This window comes from Halichoerus grypus, chromosome 9 (assembly GCF_964656455.1).
Source record: "Halichoerus grypus chromosome 9, mHalGry1.hap1.1, whole genome shotgun sequence".
Lineage (NCBI taxonomy): Eukaryota > Metazoa > Chordata > Mammalia > Carnivora > Phocidae > Halichoerus > Halichoerus grypus.
The window spans coordinates 33,506,850-33,517,682 of NC_135720.1; positions in this window are offsets into that span (position 1 = coordinate 33,506,850).

Below are 10,833 nucleotides of genomic sequence, written 5' to 3' on the forward strand. Positions count from 1 at the left end.
CAGACACTAGGCTAAATGCTTTACATATATTTTTTCTTTAATTTTCACCACACACACACACACACACACACAAATCCTGTGAGATAAGTATTAATATCTCCATTACAGCGATGCAAAAGGCAAAGATTAGACAAGCAAACCAGCAGAGGCCACAACTCTAGCAAATGGCAGGCAGAGTTGACTGCCCCCTCCATCTGACTGGAACAACAGGTTCCCCCGCTGATCACCACGTAGCTCAGGGCCCAGGGCACACATGAGGTGAAAAAGGCTATGTGATAATTCTTACTTGGGGGGTCTGGCTACATGGCTTGGGATAAGCTATTCTTGCATGCTGACAGGTACTTTCAGTAGCATGGTGACGGGGGGGGGGAGTGAATATCAAGATGGGAAAAATGCCTCCATGCCCTGGTTTCTCTCCCTGAAGGTGAGGCTTGTTTTCTAATCTCTGTCCTGCTAAAGCCCACCAAAGGAAGCCACAAAGCCATGTGGCCTGAAACCCTTTTAAAACTTACATTCTTCTAGTATCTTCTCTATACTTCCTGAACAGCCTTCTCATCCTTTCTCAAAAAATGATCACTGACCCTGTCCACTGATACCATCTTCAGAAAGGACTTTCTGTTCTTCACTTTCCCACCATTGCAGTTCCCTCTGCGGCACCATCACCCCACCCCAAACGTGTTTCATCTCATTAAACTGTGAGTGCCTGGAGCAGAAGGTGACTTCATATCTGCATGGGTGGTGCTTCACCTTGCCCTGCCTGCCGCAGCGACTGGCATGGAAAGGAGCTCAGAGATGTTTGTTGAACGGATGCTAAGACATTTGACCACATTCAAGGGGGAAGAGGAGACAGGTGTGTAAGATGTGCTTCCTTGGTTTCCATGGCGATAACATGAATGGGAAGGCAAAATAATGTGAACAGATATAATGCTAAGATGATTCTCCAGGAAAGCAGCTGGAAGATATACAGCTTACTTGACAAAAATCTTAGCTATCAGTAGGTCAGGTATAAAGTAAGAGTCCAACCGTATGTATAAGTATATAGATATATGTAAATACATGTGTATATATGTATAACATATAATGCATATACATATAATCCTTTATATGTAATATCCATATATAAATACCTATATAAAATATACTTTATACACCTCTAAGAAAGTTAATCATCTGTGTCGAAAAATCCAGCTATTGCTGGCATATGCAGTTATAATCATTGACATATCATGATTTTATTTTATGAAACACTTCATCATAAATTAGTCCTTTCCATATTGAGGGAGGATTTCCAGAACAAAAAGTTCTCACAATAGAGATGTTGGTGAGTCACCCCATTTGGGTGACTCATGTTCTTTTGGTTTTATAACCTTTTTAGTAATATGATAATAGCAATACTTAATTTGTATGTGCCTCTACAGACCTCCGAAGATCACATAGGCAGTGTGGAGCAAATAGAAGCTTTAGAATTTTAATTCCAGCTATGCTATTCCTGAGGTGTGTGCATTTGGGCAAGCTCTAAACTTTTACCTTTCTATGTGTAAAGTATCTAACTTAAACAGCTATTTTGCAGATTAAAGGGAGTAATCAACCAAAGAACCTAACTCATATTATGTTCTCAAAAATGTGAGATATGTTTTTGTCTTTCTGCCTCTCTTCCCGAGGATGATAAAAACGTCAGGCACTAGGCACAATAGGTATTAACATTCAATGAAGTTAAACCATAAATTTATATATTTTAGCCTATTTATATGGATTAGCAAAGCGAAGTTAAGTTGCTCACCTAGGTGGTATGTGTAAAAGCAAGACTTGAATTCATGTTCATTGTCAAGGGTTTGAAGTGCCGTCTCTTCTGACATCCAAGCTTCCCTGTGAGTCGAGGGTAGGAAAGGATGAGAGCAAGAGACATAGAATTGCATGTTGTGAGAAATAGCTTCTCACAATATCTTTGTAGGGTCGGTCATTCTGTGTAGATAAAAGTGAGACACAGAGAAGTTGAGTAAACTTGCCCAAGGTTATAACAAAGCTAAAAAGCATGAGTGGACAAAATTGGAAAACTAGTATTTTATACTCCAGAAGTCTGTTGTTTCCTGTTATTGTTGTGACTTGTTTGACTTCCTATGGTTTGTATGCTGTAGTGATTTGCAACAATAAAGGGAAGACATATTGAAGGCCTGTTTGTGCCAACCTCCGAATATTCCAATTCAACCAACATTTACTGAGTCCAAACTGCAAATGGCAGCTCTAAATGTTCCTCCATTCCACTCAATCCTTCCCTTACTCTTCTTGCTGATTACTGAAAATCTACCACTGAAATTAAGTCTTTGGATTAATAGTTGGTTCCTTGTTAAAATGCAGAGTTGTGGTTTTTTTTTTTTTCCTATCAGTATCAGTTTTTTTTTTTTTCCACCATACTAGTAATTTGTGCCTTAAAGTGAAACAGCTTGCCTGATCCTTGCTGCAATTTTATAATGATGAGGAAGGAAATGTCACAGGACAGTAAAAAAATGAAAAAAGAAGGCTGTGTGGACGCACCGTGCAGGTCACAGGACGCCCTGACTTGATTCTCTGCTCAACGAGGCTCATTTAGTCCCTTAAAACCATTCAGGAAAGGATGTGGCACACATAGTGGTAGAACATTGTGCAGTTGCTAAAATCCTATCTTTGAAGAAAATTTAATATCGTTAATTAAAAATGGGAAAAAAATTGTATTTATTTCATGATCCTAATTTTGTAACACATGTGCACATGCGTGCACATGTGCACATGCGTGTGAGTTTACACACGTGAGTGTGTGTGAATGTGTGTGTGTGAGAGAGAAAGAGATAACATTTTGGCCAAGTCTCTGTGTGTGTGTACATGTGTGTGCATGCGACATGTGTGTGAGAGAGAAAGACAGAGACAGAGACAGAGACAGAGAGAAAGAGACAGTATTTTGGCTGAGTCAGAGGCAAGATGATGTAAGCCTGGCTGGTGGCATTCAACCTACCGCTCCCCACCCCTCCCCCACCCCCGCAGAGGTCCTTTGTGAGCTTGGGGCAAACCAACCTTCTGCCTCTCAAAATCTTCCAGGAGCTGTTGCTGCTGTCTCTTTTATTTCCTGACAAAATAGAAATAGAAGCGCTTCAAAGTGTACAGAGATTGAAAATAAAAGGGCCCTCAGATCATCTACTTCCCATCCATATCACAGGAGTAAACTCAACATTTCTCTCTGTGGTTTCCAGAAATGCTGCGTTCTTGTGCGAACATGTAACCCACCCCCATCATTTTTTTTAGATATATGGAATTATACTGTTCTGTGTCATTTCACTTTCTACTTCATGTACTTTAAACAACTTTCCATATCAGTATTTATTTTATTTCAAAAAAATGATATAATGCTCTCTACTCTCTAAGGGCCAAGCCCTCCTCCAAGCACTTTGCAAACATTGCATTGTTTAATCCTCATTACAACCTATGAGATGGGGATTGTTCTTGTGTCTACTTTGCAGATAAGCAAAGTGAGTCATACAGAGATCACAATACTTGCTATAGAAAATCCCAGGTCTAAGTGGTGGAGCCAGAATTCAAACCCAGGTATGGTTCCAGAGTCTGCACTAAGGTTCTGGAAGTTACTCCTGATCACTAAGCTAAGCTGCTGCTTGGCATGAATAGTGTATATAAATCTTGGTGTATAGATAGATAGATGATAGATAGATAGATAGATAGATAGATAGATAGATAGATAGATAGATCTCATCCTTCTTAACAATTGAGCAATATTTCATTGTATGAATGAACACAATCTATAAATCTAATCTCCTACATATAACTAGTTACGTTGTTTTTGGATTTTTATTTTACAAATTGTTACAAAAATAATTTATCATCTATCTCTGTGTAAATCTGCAATATAGTCTCAGTGTAAGTGCTTAGCAGTGATGTTGCAAGATCAAAAGGCAAATCCTTTAAATATTTAATAAGCAATGCCAAATTATTTCACAAAAGTTTGCACCAATGTTTCTCTTGGTAACAGTTTATGAGAATGCTTATTTCCCTTACACCCTTTTGCTTACCAATTTATCAATAGGGGAGGGAGGAAGCTGAGCTTGGTTTCTCACTATTTTAAAAATCAAAGTGAGACTGGGCATATTTTTATATGCTTATTGAACAGTAGTATTTTCTAAAAACTACCTTTTATTTTATGCCTTTTATCCTTTACCAATTTTTCTAGTGAGGTTTTTTTTTTTCTTATTGATTACCAAGTGCTTTTTGTGTTTTAAGGTTATTAACCCTTGTCTGTCGTATGAAGTGAATATATATTTCCCCAGACTGGAAGAAGTCAGTGTCAGCTAAGTGAGCATTATAGAATCAGTGGTCTGGAAACTTCTAGCAACTGGGCATCAATATGAGCAGTAATACATAATGAGGGAGTAAGTCATGGTAACCTTAGAGTATAGAACAAAGCTAACGGCAGGGACTCTGAGTATGTGCAATAACGCATCATGCTGAATCTTCCTAGAGGGACCATGTCATGAGGTTCATCTCGGGAAAAACTGAGCTTTCAACTAATCAAGTGCATCGAAGGAGGCTCAGTACACTGAACTTAGAAGGATTTTCTTTTTTTTTTTAAGTAGGCTTCACACCCACCATGGAGCTCAGTGCAGGGCTTGAATGCACAACCCTGAGATCCAGGCCTGAGCTGAAATCAAGAGTTCGATGCTTAACTGACTGCATCATCCAAGTGCCCCTGAACTTAGAAAGATTTTGAATAAAAATGACACTTGTTCTCAGTGACAACACAGAGCAGTGGTGAGGCACACGCTTCCAGGTTAGTCTGCCTGGACCCAAACTGGAATGTTAACATAATTAACTCTGAGCCAATTATATCGTCTCTCTGTGTCTCAGTTTCTTCACTCATGGTTGGTGGGAGGAGGGTAGTACCTGCCCCCGAGATGTGAGGATGATGTGATGTCGTACGTGAACCGCCTAGGTCGAGAGCGTGCCCAGAGTGAGTGCTCATCTGCTGCAGATCCTGTGTGGAGACCAAATACTGAAGAGAACTACACCAAAATGTTAGCAGCAGATGTCTCTAGCAGGTGACATGGTGGGAATTTTATTTTCGTTTTTAACTTGTCCGCATTTTCACTGACGAATGTATACTTTTGCCATCTGCATAAAATATTACTTTTAATAACCCATTCCCTCCTTGTTTATAAACTTCAGCCAACTAGGATTCCTCTCATGTTCCTCAGATCTATCAATCATATCTAGCTAGCTCGCTATCCAGCCATGACCTTTTTCCTCAAAGAATTTAAAGCAGCATACAGCAAATATTTAGAGGAAATTAGGAATTATAAATACAAAAGTAAAAACGGGTCCAGGAGATGAAAAAAAGAACATGATGTGAAAACACATGTAAGCATGTCCTAAAATCCAACAGAGCTGTTACATTTTGAGAACAACTTTGGCTCTGAGCTTCCAGGAAGACAAAGCAAAAAAAGAAATAAAGATCTCATTTTCTTTAGAGGGGAAAAAAAAGGTGCCCGAGGGAGAATAGCTTTCCCCATGTGAAGAGGCAGTAGGAGAGAAGGCCAGCAATACTTTCAGAAATGGCGTTTCATACTAGTATTTCTTGAAATGACTCTCAGTGAAAAGAAAGGTAATAATGTGGGTCAGTAAAATAACATGGCCCAAGCACCTGGTTTTAGGATGGCCAGACATGATTAAGAATTAGAATATATAATGAAATGGAGACATCACTTGTTCTTCAGACAAACCCCTTTATTGCGGGAAGTTCAGAAACGCTTTACTATAAAAACTTGGGATTGAAAGTTAATTTATGGCTTCCAGTCACTTTGCATATTTAGAAAACACTTCAAATTGATGAGGTGCTATCCTCATCAGACTGTTTGATGATAAAATTTAGTTATTGCTCTGATTTCCCTTACATTATGTGTTTTAAATCTGAAATTTAAAATAATCCCCAAGTTTAATTAGGTGTGTTAAAAAGGGAGCTAAAATACACAAAGTCACCCCTTTTTACATTTGGATTGAAGTAAATAACCATAAATTGCAACCAGTTCAATAACTCATCTTAAAAAATGAGCATCACAATATTTTGAAGAAAAAAATCTCTTCTTCTCTAAAAAGTGGGGGCAAGGAGGATTGATTTTTTTCAAGAATTGTTTTGTTTATCTTGTTGATATAAATCCAAGAAAAACTGCAACTTCCTAAAATATCACAAATTTGGGATAACGATTGATTTATCTTTGTGTCTCTGGTATGATAGATAGATGATAGATAGATAGATAGATTTCTTTTGCATCTATTTTATTACTTGTCACCCTTTCATGAACTGAAATAATGGAGCTTTTTAATATGCTTTAACATATTTCCTCTTGATATGGAAGACACTTCCACCATCAAAATACTAGAGCCTGTGCGAGGCCATATCTGAGTTTATGTTGATCGCTTATTTAATTTTGATTTTATCACGTGAGAACTAAAGTAATTGAATATGTGGTATTAAATTTTGGATACGAATAAAAATTCTTTTTACAGTAATAAAAATTCTCTTTACACGAAAGCCTTGCTTGTTAGTCCAATTGACCTCTGGGAACAGCTGAAGGACCTCTCCAGGGTAAATCACGTTGTAATGAGGTTTATCTGCCTCTCTAATAACTAAGCTCCCTTAGAGGAGGACCAAATGGAGACACACAATGATACGTTTCAACACTGTAGTAGATTGCCTCATCTGAATTTTTATTCAACAGAATGACTGATGTGACTCAAAATAACTTTGAAAAACCAAGGTACAAATTTGAGGCTCTCATGACATTTGCAGCATATTTTAAGAGCTAACTGAATATAATTAAATCATCAATACAAACAGCTCTTTTCGTGTTTTTTCTGAAAGCAGGCCCCAAACGAGAAGATAAAGAGGAAATGAAGGCCTCTGTAAGTAGAAAAAAAGTTATTCAGAAAATGAAGGAGATCGAGCCATGAGACGTGAAACCAAATCATTACTGCTAGAAAGACACTGAGCTACACCAGGGCTCAAATAGACGCAATAAAAAGATTAATCTCCAAAGGATTCCTAAACCAAGTGAATGGAAGGTCTTATGTAATAAATTTCTGCCCCATTACGATGAGTATGTACTATTGACAGCCGACAGGTAGTGGCTGCTTCCCATAGGTCAGGCAAGAACTCTATTATTGAATTCTCACGTGAACTGTCATGAGTAGGTGCTATTATTATTCATGTTTTACAGACAAGGACACTGACACACAGAGAGGTTAAGCAAATTTCCTGGTTATGTGGTTGTTAAGTGGTACGCAGCCAGGATTTGAACCTATAATCAGGCTTCATAGTCAAATACCTTAATCACCACATAGGCTAAGCTGGCTCATATCTACATTCATTAGTGGTCTTTGCTTATTATAAATATAAGTTACTACATGACAATGAAGGAACTGTAGACCAGAAAGGGCAAGGGAATTATCCCAAGGCTTTGGATTAGTTAATAGCCAAGCCAAGAATCCTGGTGTCCCTGTCCAGTGTGCTCCTCACAACGGTGCTGCCTCCCAGTTATATGATATATGAAAAAAGCCAGAAAATAAATTTAGAAAGATAATCTGTGGCAAAATGACTACAGAATAATTAAACATGACCAAATTGATTTAATCATTTCAATTGACATTGGCTGTGTGAGTGCTTCCGCCCTGCCACAGTGCCCCCCACCCCCTGTCTTCTATCCATCAGGGCATTTTAAAAAGTCTTAAGATACTGACCTAAGTTTCTTAGACACATATAATTCTGCCATAGTTCCGAGTTATGGCCATCGAGAGGACACAGTTTTAGCTCACTTGTGAATGATGTTATTAGAAGCATGCTATTGTTTGGATCATAGATTAAGAAGGTAGGAATCTTCTGAGCTATTCATCTGACATCTTTTTATTAATTTTAAATTAACTTAGAAATTAAACTGAGTTATTTTTATTAGAAAAAAAATTGGTTGGATAATTATCTGAATAGTCACTAGTCTGTGTTTTATTCTTAGGTCATGTCTTGAGGTGCTTGTATAACCTTCAGAAAGTCCATAAATCTCTCCCAGTCTTAAGATAAAAATTATGAAGCTTAGTTTTATCCTGCTTTCTGCTCCTTAGCACTGCCCAACGGTGCTCCTATGTGTAATGTGTTCTCCTAAGACAAAAGGCTTTTGCACAGCAAAGGAAACAGTCGACAAAACCAAAAGACAACCGACAGAATGGGAGAAGATATTTGCAAATGTCTTATCAGATAAAGGGCTAGTATCCAAAACCTATAAAGAACTTATCAAACTCAACACCCAAAAAACAAATAATCCATCGATAAATGGGCAGAAGATATGAACAGATATTTCTCCAAAGAAGACATCCAAATGGCCAATAGACACATGAAAAAATGTTCCAAATCACTCTGCATCAGGAAAATACAAATCAAAAGCACAATGAGATACCACCTCACACTGGTCAGAATGGTTAAAATTAACAAGTTAGGAAATGACAGATGTTGGTGAGGATGCAGAGAAAGGGGAACCCTCTTACACAGTTGGTGGGAATGCGAACTTGTGCAGCCATTCTGGAAAACAGGATGGAGGTGCCTCAAAAAGTTGAAAATAGAGCTACCCTATGACCCAGCAATTGCACCACTAGGTATTTACCCCAAAGATACAAGGGGCACCGGCACCCCAATGTTTATAGCAGCAATGTCCACAATAGCCAAACTATGGAAAGAGCCCAGATGTCCATCAACAGATGAATGGATAGAGCAGATGTGGTATATATATATACAATGGAATACTACTCAGCCATCAAAAAATGAAATCTTGCCATTTGCAATGATGTGGATGGAGGTAGAGGATATTATGCTAAGCAAAATAAGCCAATCAGAGAAAGACAATTATCATATGATCTCAGTCATGTGGAACTTAAGAAACAAAACAGAGGATCATAGAAGAAGGAAGGGAAAAGTAAAACAAGGCAAAATCAGAGAGGGAGACAAACCACAAGAGACTCTTAATCATAGGAAACAAACTGAGGGTTGCTGGAGGGGAGGTGGGTGTGTGTGGATGGCGTAACCGGGTGATGGGCATTAAGGAGGGCACATGTTGTAATGAGCACTGGGTGTTATATACAACTGATGAATCACTGAACTCTACCTCTGAAACTAATAATACACTATATGTTAATTAATTGAATTTAAATTTTAAAAAGACAAGATGGTATGAAATAAGCAGAGAAAGCTGACAAAGCATGGTTGCACCCAAGTTTAACTAGACTTTCCCCCCTCCCTCCCAAATTCTAGACCCCAGGTATTGTCCCTGTAAGACCCACTGAGGCACACTTTCAAGAACTGGGTCTGAAGGCTTGAAAAGAGCCTCACCTTGCCTATACTGCTGATTATCAGTTTTATAGTCTTTCTAGAGGAACACTCAATACTCTGCAGATGTCTGGAAAATGTGCAAACTCATGGGCCCAGAAATTCCACTTTTAGTTATCTACCATATGCAAAGATTTATTCATAAACACAAAAGAATCCATATCACAGCATCATTTAAAATAGTACAAGAGCAACAATTCCAACCACATCCGTATATGGTCAATCCAGCAGTAAGGGATTTGTTAAGGAGAATGAGACTTCCATACCGTGTGGTAATTCATAGCCATCTAAACATAGATTAGTTATTGGAACATGGAAATGTCAATAAGAAGTTTACAGAACTTGGGTTCAGGTACAAACTTCAGTTATAAAATAAATAACTCGTGGGGATGTAATGCACATTCGTGATGACTACATGTTAATAGTACTGTATTGTAAATTGGCGAGTTGTTAAGACAGTAGATCTTAAAAGTCCTCATCCAAAGAAAAAATATTTTTTTGTAGCTGTGTGTGTGATGAATGTTAATTAGACTTACTGTAATGATCATTTTGCAGTATATACAAATATCAACTCCTTATGTTGTACACCTGAAACTAATATAATATGTCAATTATATCTTAGTAGAAGAAAAGTTACAAAATATGATCTCTGTTGTTAAAAAACAACAACAAAAACAATTATATTAAAACTCTGAAATTTAACCAAGATTATATCTGAGGGGTGAAATTTTGTGTAGATTTTATATTCTTCTTTGTGAATTTCCAAATTCCCCTAATTTTCTAAATGAATTTCTAAATGAATTTGACACATCTCCTTATTTTTTTCCAAGTACTGACTCTGGGTTACCATTACATTTGGCTTCTATGTCATCTGGATTCCCACCCCAGCCAGGTACTGTTGCCGTTACACCTGTCCTAGGCAATGTGACCCATCTCTCTCTTTCCTGCTCTCAGTGTGACCTGTTTTGTTTGGATTTGGTTTTGGTTTCTGTTGTTTCATCACTTTTCTGTTGGTAAGGTCAAGGGGAAGTCCTGAGAGAAGTCTTTTTTCTTTTCAGTGGTCCCTGAGCGTCTTACTCATCTCTGTGAGTTAAGTTATTAATAATTTATTCAAAGCAAAACTTTGGAACAACTGAAAAATAGGAGAAATCTTTCTCAAATTATTTTTACTAACACTATGTATGTCAGGTACATTTAGTCATGGGCCTGACCAGGTCTGTGAATGAACATTTACATAAACATTGACTAAGAGACTGGTGTGTATAATAGTAAGACTTTCTCCAAAATCTCTTTCTTATATAATAAACGTGTTCCCCCAAATGAGCAGGCATGAAGAACAAACTGACCTTGCAATTGAAAGGAGAAGGGACAAAAAGCTTCTTGTAAAGCAAGTATTTATCTTTAAATTACCTAATAGGTAAATTTAAATCTCA